This window comes from Malurus melanocephalus, unplaced genomic scaffold, assembly GCF_030028575.1.
Source record: "Malurus melanocephalus ecotype Western Australia unplaced genomic scaffold, MMel_1.1 scaffold_332, whole genome shotgun sequence".
NCBI lineage: Eukaryota > Metazoa > Chordata > Aves > Passeriformes > Maluridae > Malurus > Malurus melanocephalus.
The window spans coordinates 88,186-104,870 of record NW_026623564.1 but is presented as its reverse complement, the minus strand read 5'-3'; the positions used below and the strand labels follow the sequence as shown (position 1 = coordinate 104,870).

The following is a 16,685-nucleotide window of genomic DNA, read 5'->3' as shown; positions in this document are numbered from 1 at the left end:
AGAGGAAAGCTGAAGACGGAAACTTGACGGGCTTGTGGGGAGCCCTGTCGGCCCTAGCCCGGGAGTGGGGGGCTASTGAAGGCCGTGGGGCTGGGCAGGGCAGCGCGCAGCAGGGGCAAAGTGGGGGCTCCGCCGTGTGCCAGCTGGGGTTGCGGGGGCCGAGACACCGCGCAGGGTAACACATTGCTCCTGTGGGACCATCCCAGGGAACCAAGGTRCGCAGAAGTGCCGAGGGACAATTTTAGGAGAAGAGGGATGGACCAGAGGGAGGACTTTGTTCTTCYGAATGCATTGATCATAGCGAAGGGGAGAGTAGAAAGGTTCAGTCCAGGCTGGCCCTTCCTCGGCTGGGCTTCTCCTGCACAGTGCAATTCCCTTCGTCCCTTTGGAAACACAATAATCGCCTTGGGTTTTGTTCCATTCCTTTTGGTTCATGCTTTCTAGAGCAAGCGTCGCAACTCCAGAAAACTTACTTGTGCACTCTTTGTACTTTTCATAATTATCTTGATCAATTTAGTRTCTTATTATTTCCCCATCCTCTTTTTCTGTGCTATGTATTAACTGTTCATTTTTCTCTTTTTTCATCCTAGTCCTTTACTTTCTTGTATTTTCTTGTCCCAATTTCCTAATTGTCCTTCTCTCTCCTTAGATCTACGCATTTCGGAATTTCTGAAGTCTCTTTTTCACTTTCTATTGTTACTTAGTCTCCTCCTTGCTGATCCCTTCCCACCTACTTTTCTTCTTTATGCTTTCTTTCATTTCTTATGAAAAACTTCTTTTGCCAGGATCTTTTCTTTCCCCCATGATATGCATGTTTCTCCTGATGTGAAGCAAATATAAAGCTACTTCTTGTKTCCTCCTAAACTTTTTCTTCTGTGGACTGCCCTACATCCACATTACCCAGTTACAGAGTGAGCACTTCTAGCAATAGTTTTTGTTCACCAATATTCACCTTCTCCTTTCTTGTCTTCATCTCTATGTACATGAATCTTCCAGTCTCTAAAAGCTGCTTCTAGTTCTTCTCTGTTGTCCTTAGTGTGGAATTTTGTTCTTTTCTCTTTCCCGCATGCCGTCTTGGCAAACCCGATGCTGTTCTTCACGTCATTGTTCCCTGCCGTGCAGGATACTCAAACTTTTCTCTCTGTCCCTCACAGTACCCTTCCCAATGTAACTAAAATTTGCTTTTTGTGCTTCTGAAGGAATTGCACAGAGGGAGTATCAGAGTAGACTGACGTGTGTTTGGCTGCTTTGGTTTCTTGCTGGGCCAAATGCCATCAGTGGTGTTCATAGTTCAGGTCCCAATGGAAGTAGCAAATCTGCTGGTGGAGGTGCTGTGGGGGGACACTGTGACAGGAGGCAGAAAAGATCATGTATGTTTCCCTCAAAAGGGTTGATGAGTTTTATTTTTGTTATTGGGATTTTTTTATTGACTTACTATTTTCATTAGTTTTGAAATACCTGCTTTGGCAGTTGAAGAGCCTTTGTTTCCTGTCACTTCAGTGCTTTCTGGAATGTAACACTGGGCAATCTTAGAGACCTATGAAAGCCTTTTTCTTAAACCTTCTTCCATTACGCTACAGTCCAATGATGTTTTTAAGGTGAAATGCCATCAGTGGGCTTTCAGTTTAGCATGTGTCTGAACCTGTGAAGAAATATGTGTTTGATATTATTCATTAGAACATAACTTTATTTTTTTATGTTATTCCCTGAGTGGTGTGGCAAAGTTACTGTGCTGAACTAACACTTCTTCCTTGTGTTTGACCAGGTCATAATTTGATTGTTGGGAAAATGCGATGGTTGCCAGAACACCAGTCTGTGATGGGTGCCATATTGCATCACTGTTAGAATGGTGGAATACAGCTTGGGATTCTTCAGGGCTGCTTAACATGGTTCAAACTGGCCCATACAGCTGCTTTACATCTTAACTGCTTGGATTCATACTAATGTTAATGGTCTCCTGGAGGAAGTGGAAAACCCCCATGCTGAAACTTGTGGATATTGTGGAACATGCTGCTGAGACCCATTTGGATTATATTGCCATCTGACACCAAAGTTTTGCAGCTGATGAAAGGTACGTTTCTCCCCTGGTGCAGAAATATTCTGCCTCATACATCAAAATACTAAGTGCATTGTCTTTGTTTAAACAAATTTACTTTGTAGCCTTTTTTTTTTTGTTTTTTTTGTGCTTTGCCTTGCTGCTGATACCTACCAATAGTTTTGAGTGGTGTAATTGGACAGGAATGTCTTACTCATGATTTGAGAGTGTTTATATCTTAAATGTAAAAGGAAAACCCAAATATGAAAGGTGGGTTTTTTTCATAATCAACATATTTTCAAGGTCACAACTTCATTGAGTCTATGAGTGCTTGGCAGCTTTAGAAAATGAGACTACTTAACTTTTAAGAAAAATAAGTTAAAACCTATTTAAACAAAGCTTTTTCTGCAGTTCTGATCTTCCAAACAACTGGGTTTGTTTGAAGATACTACTATTTTGAACTCAAGATAGCAACCTTCTATTATTCAACCTGACTTCCTCCAGATAGCAAGAAAAATCTTAAGAATGGCTTGYGTGAGGGAGAGAGAGCAAACAAAAGTATTTCAGTTAAAAATTCAATAAATTCTTTTATTTCAAATGTTTTTAAAGTTTTGATGTAAGGCTTCTTGCAGTGCATGTTTACATCCTGAGTGTCGTACTAATGTGAAAGYCTATTGGATGCAGTTCAGTGCTCAGTCTTCTTCTTATTGAATGAGGTAATCAATGTACAAAAATGAAMTGGAAACTAGCAGAGAAAAGTGGTTAAAGAGTTATTAATGAATAGCAAATTATTCTTGAATCTAGATGAAGTGTTAATCCAATAGTGAGGAAATCAGTGAGCTCCTTAGTGAACAGTACTTATGGCWAGGCAAATTTTAAAAGAATTAAAAATCTGGTCCTTTCATACCTGTTCTGTGTACTTCTTCATTATAGCTGAAAATGAATGATATGAAAATAATCGGTTTTGCTTCATTGTTTCAGCTCAGCTGATTGGTTTCAGCCTAAACCATATGTAGGGCAGACAAGTATTCATAATCTTAAGAAAAGTGCTGAGCTGGCTGGCCTACTTTAGAGCAAAACAGAAATCTGAACGAATAATCACTTGTGATCCCTTCCTGTTATAAACAGAGATACTAGAAGCAATACAGTTCTAATTTCCTGGTTCTCACTGTGTTTTAATAAAGACCTACTCTTAATTTTCTCGATTACTGTGGGTAAGCTTTTTGTTGCATATCGGATGCAATTAATGTACATTTAGATTTACAGTCTTAATATTGTTCTRTATTTATACTATTTTTGAACTTTCCTTGGCTGAAGCTAGCCATATGAAAGTCTTTAATTTGAAGTCTCAGAAATAGAAAGTCTCGGGCTGTTTGTGGAAAGAAAAAACAAAGAATAATAAATGGATTGTGCGGTTAAAAATATTTAGAGCTGCTGTCTAGTGTCATCTTGGAAAAGAAGCCCAGTAATTATGTTTCTGTATTTAAAGAAAATCAAAACTGCCATCCTTTTTTTGTTTCTGTGGAGATTTTATTCTAGTTGAGTTTCTTCTCAGGCACTTGCCACTCTAAAAAAACTAAACTGAGTATAGAGCTACACTTTGTTTATCTGCATGAAAGCTATTGATTTCCATCAACATTGAAAACTGAGAGGGATTCTTACTTATAATTAAWAAGATATAAAAACTATTCCTTAGCCTAATCTGAGAGTTTGTGTAGATTGAATTTCATTATTGCCATAATATTCTGAGTATATTATGCAAGTTATTTTTGCATGTGTTTATACCTGGAACACTTAAAACATTAATAACTTGTTGACAAACTGTTAAGATATACAACTTATCTATCTTCAAATTTCTTTGGACTATTTCCAATAAAATGCAAAGAATCCTCCTCCTGTTTGGAGATGAGATCTGCAGAGAGAGGAAGATAGAAAGTTCTTAGTGTGGTAGTTCCCAGCTGGGAGGTATGCGGTGCTGGTAGGAGATGAGACCCTTTTGGAACTTGCAGAGAAATGGGGGAAATGCTTTCTGGGGGTCCTGTCTGGACCTGAGTGTTCCTGTATTTGTCTCCTGGGAGAAAAGRGCTCAGATGCAGCAGGGATTGATGGAGACTGAGAACAGTGGAAAAGGAGCAGCACCTGGACCCTGGGAGGGATGATGGGGAGCACCTGCCTTACTTAGGGTGGGAAGGAGCCTTGCTGCTCTCAGAAGGGGCTGGGTGTGAGGAGCTGCTGCTTCAGAGGAGGGTTTCAGGTATGTGAGCCTGTAGTGTGGGYAGGAGGYAGTTTYTGTGATTTGTCTTTGGTTGCCATTTGGCCATTTCTTGTTTTGCTTTTGACAGTCCTGGAGGGTGATKGAAGTCCATACAGGTGTCCAAGGTRGTGTGTTTTGGAGGAGAGTTCTGAACTYCCCCTCACAAACCTACCCTGGAATYGTAATCTGGTAGCAGAATTWAGACCTAAACYGAATTAAACCAAATCCAGASAGTTTGAGCAGTGCTTTCATTTTTAAGGAAGTCTTCTAGCCAATGTACTTGGTAGTTTGAGAAAGTGTTTTGCTCTATGTAACTGAGGCAAGAGTGAACATCAGGGTCTCTCAGGCAGCCCAGCCCGAGTATGGAAGAGATTTAATAAGCTGCAAGGAGTGCTTTTACAGTRTGGTGTGTGTGGGCAGGTGAGTTACATTGTTGGAGTTGTGCATTGTAAAGAATGGGCAGAGGAGAACAAGACAGGTTTAGTTACTGCCAGAGTTTTAGGTGGAAGAGGAGATGGYATGGGGAGTAACTTCCTATCCATTAACATCTAGGAAGGTAAGAAGGAAAATGTGATAAGGACTTTATTTCTTTGACTGCTCCTTTACTTTGGCTGAAGTGTTTTGTGATTACAAACACTAATTACAGAATTTCCAAGTGAGGTAGAAATTTCTATAGACCCATGTGCCCCACTTGGGAGGTTCCTGATAGAAAATGGGGTTGGGGATTCTTTCCTGAGGGCCTGATGCCTTTTACCCTCCTGGGGGAGGCCTCACTCTTGACAATGAAGACAAAGAAGCCTTTTCTTCTGGAGTCTTCACCAAAGTGTCCTCCTCGGGATTTAGAGGCACAGGTTGATTCTTCAGCAAAATWTTGCAAGAAAGCTTTTATACATAGGACTGTTAGTCCCTGACACAGCTCCCAAGCAGTCCAAAGTGTATTGGGCACCTATGAGGAGGCTGGTATGGTAAATATTCACTTCATGATCTTCACTGAGAAAGCGAGATGGAAGCTGTAGTACAGGGCATCTTACTAARATGGAGTTAATTGTATCTTTGGTTCCATAGAAAATGCTATTGATAATTGTGTCTGGTTTTTTGGATTTTTTTGGTTTTGTTTTTTCCTCCTTATTTTGCTCAAGGCTAGTTGAATCTCATGAGGGGAATCATATAGCTTACTATAGTAGAGTTCATAATTACAAATACGCTTTCTTTTTAAAAAAATTTTCTGCTTTCACTGACTTGTCAGCTTACYGTGCAACTTGGGTACAGCATTCTTACAGAAGCCATAGAACCACTGGAGTACAGTTTRTTTCTTTTCTTGTATGACAGATTTTTATGAGAGGTACAAGAATGTCAACCAAGGCTGGAAAGAGGCAGCTTCTACTTGAAAGCTATGTGTGGGTTTACACAAACTGCAATACACCACACCTTATACTACAGTTACGATTAAGAAATAATTGCATGAAAACTTATAATGAAAACAAAGCTTCCAATATGTGACCTGCTTTTTCTGTAAAATGTTCTCACTTATGTGAGGACAGAGGCATATGGTGTCCGGAATAGTTTTCTGTTTCTTGATTGGATTTATTTTATGTAGCAAGAAGCTTTCCAACTCACTAATGGATTCAATTTTTTTTTTTTTTTTTTTTTACTTGTATTGTCATAACATGAAATTTATCACAAACTATTTGTGAAGCCTGAGGTAGGGTGTTTTGTTCTTGATACCTTGACCTTTCCTTGATTGAAATGTATAGATGTGTTTGGGTTTGGTAGTGGGAAATGGATAAACTGGGGGGACTTGGAATATTTTAACACAACATTAGTTCTGGCCTTCGAGGACAAGGACAATACTTCCCCTGAAAAATTATGAAACTACTACGAGTGTGGATTCTGTATTTAAATCCATGAATATTTAGATTAGTGAGAACAAATTATGTTTGATCCTGTGCACAGAAGAAAGAGAAAAAGCTCCTAACTAATCCAGATGGGTYTGCCACTGCTAAAAATAGAAAAATTATTTCATTTTTTTTAACTTGTAAACTAAAACTAAACTACAGTCCTTCTATTTAAGAGCAAAGTTGCTACTCAATGGAATAAACTGTGTCTTGATAAATCTTAAATGTTTTGGTATAAATTTTTCTGTCACTTTTTTGTGGGTTTGGGTTGTTTTGGTATTTTGTTTTGTTTTGGTTTTTTTCCTCTAAATTGTTTTCAAAGCCRTTAGTCCCACATGGGGTGATGAGTCTGGTGTTGCTCTGGATGTCTGCATTACTTCTCTGTCAGAGATGAGGGAGAGCATTGAAGTAGAACCATGAATGTTTTCATGGAATTTCTCTCAGGCWTGGGAGATGGCTGGGTGTGGGGGGAGGAGGCACGTGATTGCCATAAGAATTAGTGAGCGGGCAATGAGAGTGGGTWTTCTGGGCTGATAAGGTTGGACTCTGGCTTGGTTGTGAGCCACGGATGATTGGTGAGGAAAGGAAGTGGTGAGACATTTTGAAAACAAGGGCTAGTYGCTAGTGATGGATGGGATGGAGAAAAGAGAGGTGGATTTTGTGGGAATGGAGGAGATGCTGTTTGTCATAATTTATGTGTCAGGAGGCCTGTGCCATCAGAGCATTTCTAATATGAAAATGTGGTGAAATCTTTAAATGGCTGTGGCATAAGTTGTAACTATCTCAAGGATCGGTAATATTGGCCTTTTTTGGTGTATGATAAAACAGTGCTGTTTAATGCTGTGAAAGGAAATTAAGTAAACTTTAACTTTGCACATTTTGAATTAAATTCTCCACAGATAAGTTCAGTCTTCAATTGAGGAAAAAAGTTACTATGTTCCATTTCTCTTTGCAACACTGTTCAAGGCAAAGTTAATTTTGCTCAGTGGTTCAGGAGCTGCACATTTTGTTTTCAGATTATCTCAGAGGTGAGACTTCGTGTGGCTTCTTATTTAGTTAACTTKCGGGAAGTGAAAATGTGTTTTTGTTCGTAACAATGTTGCTCTATGCATGACCTCTGAAAATAATGAGATTGTGAGGGCTCCAGAGCACCTAAGAAGGTACCCTAGATGATGCAGCAAGCACTGAGTTGTGCCTAAGCGACTTGGTGCTGTGGTGCCATGCAGGGAATTAAATTAGGCCTGTAAGCTGCTTTATGTAATTGTGCTACTGTACTTCATCTGTCAATTGTTGCTTCTCTGCTGGGATTGGGTGTGACATGGCTCCACCTCTGCTGCTGCTGGAGATGACCTGAACTGGTGGTGTCTCARGGGGCTTTTCCTTGGGCTCTCCTGAGGGTGTGTGTGAACGGGAGCTCAGTTGTGCTTTGTAGAGAAGCTGTTGTTTTAAGGCTTTGGGTTTCAAGCGTTGAAAAAGGTGCTCTCTTGCCCTTTCAAAAGATGCTTTGTCTTTTTGTTAAAAACACAGATAAGATGGCTTTCATCGTCTGTCTCTGGGGCTTGATTTTGCCATATTCAAAGTTTTATGRTGCCATGTAGCCAGTAGCTTTATTCATTCCAGCTCCTGGGCTGGCCTTGTGGATCATGTATAGGCATAGCTCCTTACTGAAAATCAGACACTCAAAAGAGGGGTGGTTCGGGACCACAGCTTCATGTTTTTGGTGCCTATTTTTTTTTTTTTTATTTATTGAAATTGCACTTGAGAAAGAAGGTATGAAAGAAACGTAATTCTAACCCCAAAAGCTTGTTTTTTATCACGCCTCTCAGCTTCAGGATTTGTATACGTGATTTTTACAGCCTCCAATCTATACRTTGTGTGGCTTTACAGCTTTCCTTTTGCATACAATTAAAAAGTGTGTCTGAGATCACAGCAGGGCTTGATATACATCCCCTGCAGGAATTCCAGTGCTTGGGCAGTGCAGGAAGGGGTCTCTAACCTGGGCTATATCCCTGACAGCAGCTCATCCAGTAATAGRACTGAAAAGGAAGTTTTAAGGGCAGCAATAAGACAAGTTGATCCCTCTTCCCAAAGAAGCAAATGAACAATTTATTTTATGTCCAGTGGGATTGGTCTTGGACCTCACAATGCATCTAGATGGAAGATTAATTTGATACTAGTTTATTTTAAATGCCTTACTTAATGAAACTCAATACCTTCCTTATATTCAGTATTGTGTGTAGTAGATCAAAATTAATACCTGAAATATTTTCATCTGCCAATTTGGATTATCCAGTGCACATTTTTTTCCTGTTTAGCCACCATATTGAGCTGTTCTGTTGAAATTCAGTTATCCAGGTCAATTTTTCATAGTGCCAAATAACAGTTGCTGTTGACTTCAGTGGTGATACTGATGACTGGAGCTTTTGGAAAAGCAAGTCAGACACCAGAGCACTTGAGTGTTCATATAGATACATTATATGTTTATATTATAGACATGAACATATATAGGTGCATATGCATGCCTACCATGGAGTCCAAAGGTGTGCCTGAGGCAGCTTCATGAAGGAGACAAGTGATTTTTTTTTTTTTTTCCTCTTTGGAGCTGTGTGTTGTTCTTTCCCAAGCCTTGCTTCTTGTTGTCTGTCATTGATGGTCTTCAATGCTATCTTCCCTCTTTGATTTGGATTTTTAGGTATTCAAAATGAAGCATGTGGCCTATTCCAATTTAACAGTTTGTTTCTTAAAATAAATGCATCCTGTGTGCATATTCTGATGAGTTAAAAAACAAAATGGGAAAGTGTCAGTAATGACTAGGCAAATACTGAAAGAATTCCCTGTAATCAGTAGTAAAACACTCAGTGTCAGGCATACTGCTCACTCCTCCCCTTCACCCTTCCAAAAGGGAAGACTGAAGAGCAGCAAGGCACAGCTGAAATCTACCTTTGACAAACACTTAAAAAATTAATTTCTCTCACTGGTAATCAATGCRGCTTAATTTTTGATGTATGCATATATATATGTATGTGCTCCCTATACATGGTGGTTTTGTGGAATTCATTGATTTAAATTATGCACAGTGTAATACTTGAAATAGCTAGAGGTGATTATTTTTTGATTCTTTTGTTAACATYTTCTGTAGTAGTTGTTTTGAGTGCTATCAAAACTGTGTGTGGAATGCTACTTGTGGACAAAATGCAGSGTAGATGTATTAGTGGATCTCTGCTTAAGACAAGTGAAAGGATGTTTGTGAAGGAAGATCAGAACCGTTCCCAGATTGATTTCCTTGCATTTGTAAATGCAAAGAAATCAATCTCCTGCTTTGAACTTGGATTGTGTGTTGCAGTTGAAATAGGTCTTTTTCGCCCTGAACACTGGTGCAAAAGGCGGTAAGTTAAGATATGACAGATCAGAGAGAATAAGGCGCTAAAGAGGCAGAATATGAATTCATTCTTTTGTGGAGGTTGTAGCTCAGACTTATTACACATCTTGAGCATTTTCTAACATGTGCAGTCCTCTGAAGCATAGTTGGGCTGTCCAATGACTTTTTAGGAGAGCATATTGGAGATGCTGAAAAATGTCACTATTAAAAATAACAATTTGCACACATGCTGTAGTATGGTAGATAGCTTCTGAAAATGAAGTGGAGGGGCACTCCTGTGTTTTATTGCYCTGCTGAATCAGAAATGATGTGTCTGAGTGATGGTTGCTGGATTAAAGCAGTGTATATTTTATACTTCTGGTTGCTTAGTGTGAGCAGCGCTGTGCAAACRCCCCAGGAGCTGCCAGGAGCCATCTTGCATCTCACATGTTCCCTTGTGTTTTCTACCCTGGCCAGTGGTTTATGCCCAGGGTTTTTGTAAGAGGAGCAGGGTGTCCTTATTCTTAATTTTATTTCTGCGTGTTCCCAGACTGAAAAAAGATATGAAGAAGGCCTGGTTATTYCAGGTCASTGCCTGRATTAACTTCTTGGAAAAAACTTCTWGTGGATCATACACTGCCATCACTGCAAAACACAGTAARTCAAATAGGGTATCTCTAGTTGTGTTTAGGTAAGATGAATTTCTTCTATGGAAAACAAAATGAGAATCTCTGTGGAAAGTCAGGGGTTGAATGTAATATAATAACCRCTTGCCAGAGAGATACTTGATAGTGGTTAGCTTCTGAGGGAGTTTACAGCCACTTAGCGTGTCTTTAAAGAGRGCAAGGGTGCACTCACTGAAAGGATATTGGTGTATCTGTTGTACAGCTTTTACATTTGATGAATTTTTTGCTTAATCTACCYGTTTCAAAAATAGGTGTTAAAATATGAGAGATACAGATTCTAAAGAATATTGCCATAAACAGCTGATACCTGCATTTGGTTGTAGAGCTGTGCTTGCTGTATAGCAGAGCTRGCAAAATCTATAGGCATTACTGGCTGGAAGGGAACAAACAGTTCATTAAGCATAATAGAGCATTTAATGTCTCATAGTTTTTGTAAGGTTCGTGTTTTCTCTTGGCTCCTCAGTTCTTGGATTTAGAACTGCTATGCTAGCTGCACATGCCTTATTATTTTATGTTGAAATAAATAGAAACTGTATTTTAAAAAATGCAGAATAATAATTCTGAACCAGTTAATTTTAAAAGAAAAATCTTGTACTTCAACATTTAGCATCTTTTTTTTGGGGAAAATTAGTATGGAAGCTCTCTGTATCTTTAACTGAAATGGTTTCTAATTTATGCGTGATTCCTCTGCTAGGTTAATGTTAATTAGTTTAACATATCACTCATAAAAGATGTCATAGTTGAGTCATTGTGTAGGTAACAAATCTTGCACTGGCTAGCAATGAAGAAATATTACCTCTATTAAAACCCACACTTAAACCGTGGAGTCAGTAAGGGCTCATGACATTTTGCAGTTACCCAGCTTAATGCATTTTAATGCCTTCAGTGTGAGATTTTTTTCTTTGGGAGGCTGTGTGGGGGATAAGCAAGTGAGGCAGAGCTTTCAAATTATGCAGTCAGTATAAAGTGTGGCCTGTGTCAAGTGAGAAACCGAGCAGAAATGCTGGCTCAGGCTGGGGTTGGGGCYGGATACTGTAATACCAATTTAACCTTAAAAACCCCACAACTGTCCAGTATTGGGTTACCCAAAGAAAGCATACATAAACTATGGTGAAAAAGCTCAAATCTGCTTATATATTTAGAGCCCAAGTAATTAGATATTAACAACACAGTTAAGTATGCATACTTGTAATTAGCTAAGTAGTTTCATCTCTGCCCTGAGAGAAGCATKAAAACTGCGCCTGTAGTGGAAAGCAAATTTCAGTTGTGTTTGTGGAGAGGTTAGTGTGAGTCCATAATCCTTTATTTTGATGCTYGAAAAAGGCTTAGAAACAAAACTCTATAGACCGGTGTCTATAGAGCAGGTATTTGTTTATTGCAGCACTKGTGTAGCGCTGGAGTTGAGGGGGATTTCTCTTTTTCTCTTCTTGACTTACCTGCTTTTGCTTWGAATTGGCAGGTATTTATACAGCAAGCATGGTGTAACATTACCATTGTCACTAGGCCCCCCATACRCCCACTATACGCCTAYACTATATATGGGCATGGAAATACATGATATTACACTTTTGTAAGTACACAYGTGTCATCCTCAATTCGGTGGTCATGGGGSTTTCTCTCTAATGAGAKACSATCYTCTTCATCATGTTGTACTTTTTACTTTTGTCTTCAGGGCATGCGYAGTTGTGATGTTTATGTTTTTTTCTAGTCCTCCAAGTCTTCAYTTTTTATTATTTTGCTGACTGTCTTATGCCTCTGCCAAGTTCTCATTAGTGCTCTCTACTGTTCCTTGTTATAGMATCTACCTGTCYRCTTTCTTCAGAACTTTTTCTGATTTATGCCCCTTGGTGATTTTATGTGTCTATGTACTAATCCAGCTGGCTGGATTACATCTRGCTGATACACTGTAYGTTGCTAAWATCCTATATAAAAACTTACAYCAAAATATKAAAAGGCTATTATTGATAATAYATYGAAAGCTATTACATTGTACATTGATAATATATAAAAAGTGTCTAAAAAGTTTTCAATCATAGGCCTCATAAGMATTTTATCACTTTGACATAAACCCTAAGTATCAATTTCAAAATAATTCCCCAGCCTCTCGGAGCAGGTGATGCTGCAGTGCTGCCAGCACAGCTGTGARCCTGCATGGAGTCCTAGCATCCTGCTCAGCTGGCACAGGTATTCCAGAACATGGGATGGGCAAAGCAAATGAGTCTGATCAAACCCCTAGCCAAAAGCTGCTGCCCACATTTATTTGTTTGTTAAACCATCAGCATCTGAACGGCAACAAGCAATGGAATAAGTGTTTGAACATGCTGTTGCTTTCACTGCCTGAGGAAGCCTGGGTGAGRAGAAGGTGTTGGATCTTGAAGGTTGGTGGAGTTTCACTTGAACAGCACAAGCAGGCATGGTCAAGTGCTTTGCATCCAAAATATTAATGTAAAAATGTTCAAACCTTCTCCTGTTGCTGAAGGTTGTGGGTACAGACATGGCACAGCAGCTAGGCCAGTCATTCCAGTGTGTGGCGGGGAATGTCTGAGACTTTGGAGGGTACCTCCAAAATAATGAACCAGACGTATTTCCTTGCAAACTGTGCTTGTTTCCCTGTGCAGCAGATTACTGTAGCTTTGTGGTCAGGTAAACGTRGTGACACTGATCTGATAAAAGAAGGGTTACCACTAGGTATGAAAGCAAACAGCCAGCATGTTCTAGCATCTCATAGTCTGAACACCAAAAGCAACTARGTTACCTCTTCAATATTTTCAAGTATCCTGCTACATTTGGTCTGAGAAATGGAAGCGTTGCAGCAGGTGGAGCTGGCAGAAGAACAGGAGTGTTCTGCCTCCTTTCAAATTATGTGCATTTGAGCTCCTTTGGACTACTTGTACTTCTGTACCCCAGTAGTGGGGGAATCTGATGATTATGTGTAGTGTAAGGACTCAATGAAATTTTGTTAATAAAAATATACTTTGACATCCTGCTGTACAGCTCATAATACTGTATTTGCTGACTGCCACAGGGTAGTCAAGTGAAGACATAAGACAACTATCCCTTTGAAGTGACTACAGTCTTCAGTATGTCACCCTGACCTTTGAACGAGATAATCGCTGCTGTGTAGAAAACTATGAACATTAGGTGCTGTCTAGCTAAAGGAGACTTCTTTCTATGAACAGGTTGCTCCAAAGGTGATGTTTTCCTGAGACAGTTCTATTTTAGCTTCCTTAGCCGTTTGTTCATTCGTTTGCAATTATAAATTCTGCTTACCATGAGAGCTGAAAAATTGCAGAAAACAAGTGACTTCTTTCTGAATTTGCTTCTCACCTTGGATTTGCATTAAGCATTCAGACTTCCTTTAATTTTAACCATGAAAACTGAATATATTATAGTAATTTTATTAACATCAAAAGGCTTCAAATTGTTCACATGTAGCTCTTAAAATTTATAAAGCAGCAGTTTAAGACTTTGAAATTCTTAACAGATGCTCAGCTATGTTCTCAGTATTTGAGCTTAAAGCAGAAAGAATTTAACTCAATTATAATAATGTAAACCTTTCCACTTTGCTTTGCATAATTAAATATTTTCATTTACATAGCACAGAAGTTTAACATTCTAAACAGGGTAGATAAGCAGAAGAAAAAGGCAGACAAAGATGCATCTTTAATGCATGCAGAGTGGTAATGCACATGCTGGTAATCTTAGTGTGCTTATTAATAATAACTTTAACTAGAAATCCATATGCAAATTCCTGTGAATATGGATTGTATTTAATATGTGAATTTTTTTTTAATTGCGTGCATATTTGGAAATATGCAGGAATGTACATTAAAACTGGAGCAGGAATACAGTAACCTTGATATCTTCTGCTTCTTGTTTTAAAATATTAATTAGTGGAACAGGTCTGAGGAAAATGAAGGCATCCTTTTATTTATTTGGCCAACTTCTGTGGATGCAGGAAATTGTTTGAGTGTGCCTTTGTGAAAGTCTGTCATTCTACTGTAGGAAAAACTGCACTAGAGGTGGTTTTTACTATCACTTTGGATAATGCTGTGTCTTGGATTCACCACACTGCTGTCACAGTAGAATCTCTGTGGTATAATAGGAAGCATCACATGTTTTGGGGGCTCCATAATAGACCCAAGATGTGCACATGAACACCTGCACTTCCCTGAATTACTGCTGTCTGTCAGGTCCAGGTCAGCAAGATGTATCAGGCTAAAAGGAATCTTTGCTGGCTTTGAAGAAATTTAGTGCTGCTTCTGTTGGCTAGTTTAATATCACACTTGAATCTTCTTGAAAGTGGGAGGTTCAGTGATATTCCCATGTAATAAAGTGAAAAAGTTTTGATTCTTATGTTCCTGAACTCTCCCATTGTGTAATATATTACAGATCATGTCATGTAACATGTGTAAAAAAATATAGGTGTGTTAAATAAGAGAAAACAAGTTGTGGGGTGTTTTTTTGTTGGTTTGTTTTTTTTTGTTGTTGTAGGTTTTTTTCTTTTTTAAATTTTTGTAATGCCTTTTGTTTGCTCATCCTTTAGCTTCACTGGGTGATTGGCTTGCTCTGGTTGAGTATCTTACCTCAAAGCAGTTTGGAGGTTTGCTTTTGTTTTGTGTTTATTGCACACTTCAAATCTCAAAATTTAAGCGCCAAAATATAGGATACATAGAGTAATTCTATACGTTACAATTAAGAGAAGATTGATTTTTTAGAAAAACTTACATTAAACACTATTTCCCACAAATGGATTTTAGGGCATATATCAAACCGCAAAAAAAAGTGGAAACCCAAGCAAACAGGAGAACACATGTGTGTATATTTGTGTGTGCAGGCATTGCAGGCTAGGGAGTGGGCAGGGGACCTTAAAAGAAATCTGTGTGTTTATCTTTGATATTTTATTTACATTTTCTTTAAGGCTCTTTAGGTAGTGAGTTTTGGAATGCGGCACTCCCATTTCTGGGGATTTCTGTCAATTGTCTAGGTTTATTCCATTTGCACATAGATTTTCTAGAAAACCTTGTGTCATATTTTTTGCTTTGTTTGATGGGAATGGAGATAAGACAGCAGAATGTAGGTAAAAATGAGAATTTAATTTCCAGTGTAGCAAAATTTCATGTCCTCAAGCTGCTTTTGGTAGCTATTTTTTTTAATATGATGAGTAGCTGTTTGCTAACTGCAAATCCAAGGATGTAGGTTACTTGCTTAAAGAACAAGTGAAACAACAAGGATCTCGTTAACTTTGATTTTTACATAATCCAAAAAAATTGTAGCAATACATGTGCTCTTGTTTTCTTTTCTGTTGTCCCTGATCATTGAGGAGTGCGTAGATATATTAAAAAGTCTTTGGGACCTCTGAACACTCTGAAAATAATTTTATTGGTAGAAAGGCAACTGGAGGCTGAGTGTAATGCTGGCTTAGTTTTCCTTTATTGGTCATTTTGCTTTAGCTGTGGAGTATTTTGCCAGTTTTCTGTTTCATTTTTGCCTCATAAGACTTGTGCTACTTTTCTGAATGGTTATGAGAAGGTCTCATTATGAAGCAGCTGCTTAGCTTAGGAAAATGTAGTATTCTCAAGGTTTCTGTGTTCTTCTGTTTTTAGGAGAAAAATTTGTATTGCTCTGGTCTATATTGAATATATGTAGTCAATGTATTAAGAGATTTCAGTGTTGTAATTAGATTAGATAATTGTTTCTGTGTACGAGGAGTAAACATGGTTCTGTGTTTTTGGTTTCACAGCTGTATGTCTTAGGTGTGTTTTCTTCCAGCTGGTTTTCTGTTATCATATTATCTCTGGCTCAGTTTTTGTTCATTTACACCGGGATTTTACCATATTGGGGCACCTCCTGGGAGATACAGAATTCTTTCAGTCTGTGAGGTTAGACACTTACCTACCTTTCTATGTGCATGAGGTAGGATTTGGATTCTTTCAGTAAAGAATCCTGTGCCAAGCTCTACATAGAAGGTAGGAAAATGCCTTTCTTTCTTGCTGGATTTTGTTCACAATTAGATTATGCTGTGTGGCTTAATTTACTAAGAAGTAGTGTGTTRCTGCTTTACTAAGCCTATCTCTGTCCCTTAAAGTAACTGTGTGCCCATTTTAAAGCTAAACAAAAAACACCTTTACCTGACATTCCTAAATAATAGTGGATTATTAGGTCTGGGGCTCTCTGGAGTTCACCCACTTATTTGTGTGGTAGACGCAGTTTCCTTGTTTTTGTCCAAAGGTTTAGGAGGTGTTTGTGCATTTTCCACTTCCCAAGTCATTAGTGATTYGTGGATGATTGGGTCCAAGTTTAACTATTTGCCTGTAATCTCTGGGGATTAGAATTCCTAGATGTTTTAATACCTGTAACTGTCATTAGAAACTGCAGTGAGTAAGCAAGTCCTGATTTATGAGCATTCAATTAATCTTAATGCCTGGGATTTGTTCCAGTAAATTCACACATCTGA

At 38.7% G+C, this 16,685-nt stretch overlaps 1 long non-coding RNA gene across 1 annotated transcript in view; it reads left to right on the top strand.

Annotated features, from left to right (window-relative positions):
* The window catches only part of LOC130580417 (uncharacterized), an 89,757-nt gene that overhangs the window by 1,509 nt on the left and 71,563 nt on the right, over nt 1-16,685 (top strand). The window contains exon 3 of the long non-coding RNA XR_008966102.1: nt 1,766-2,071. This is a non-coding gene — a long non-coding RNA (uncharacterized LOC130580417). The remainder of the gene's footprint in view (nt 1-1,765; nt 2,072-16,685) is intronic.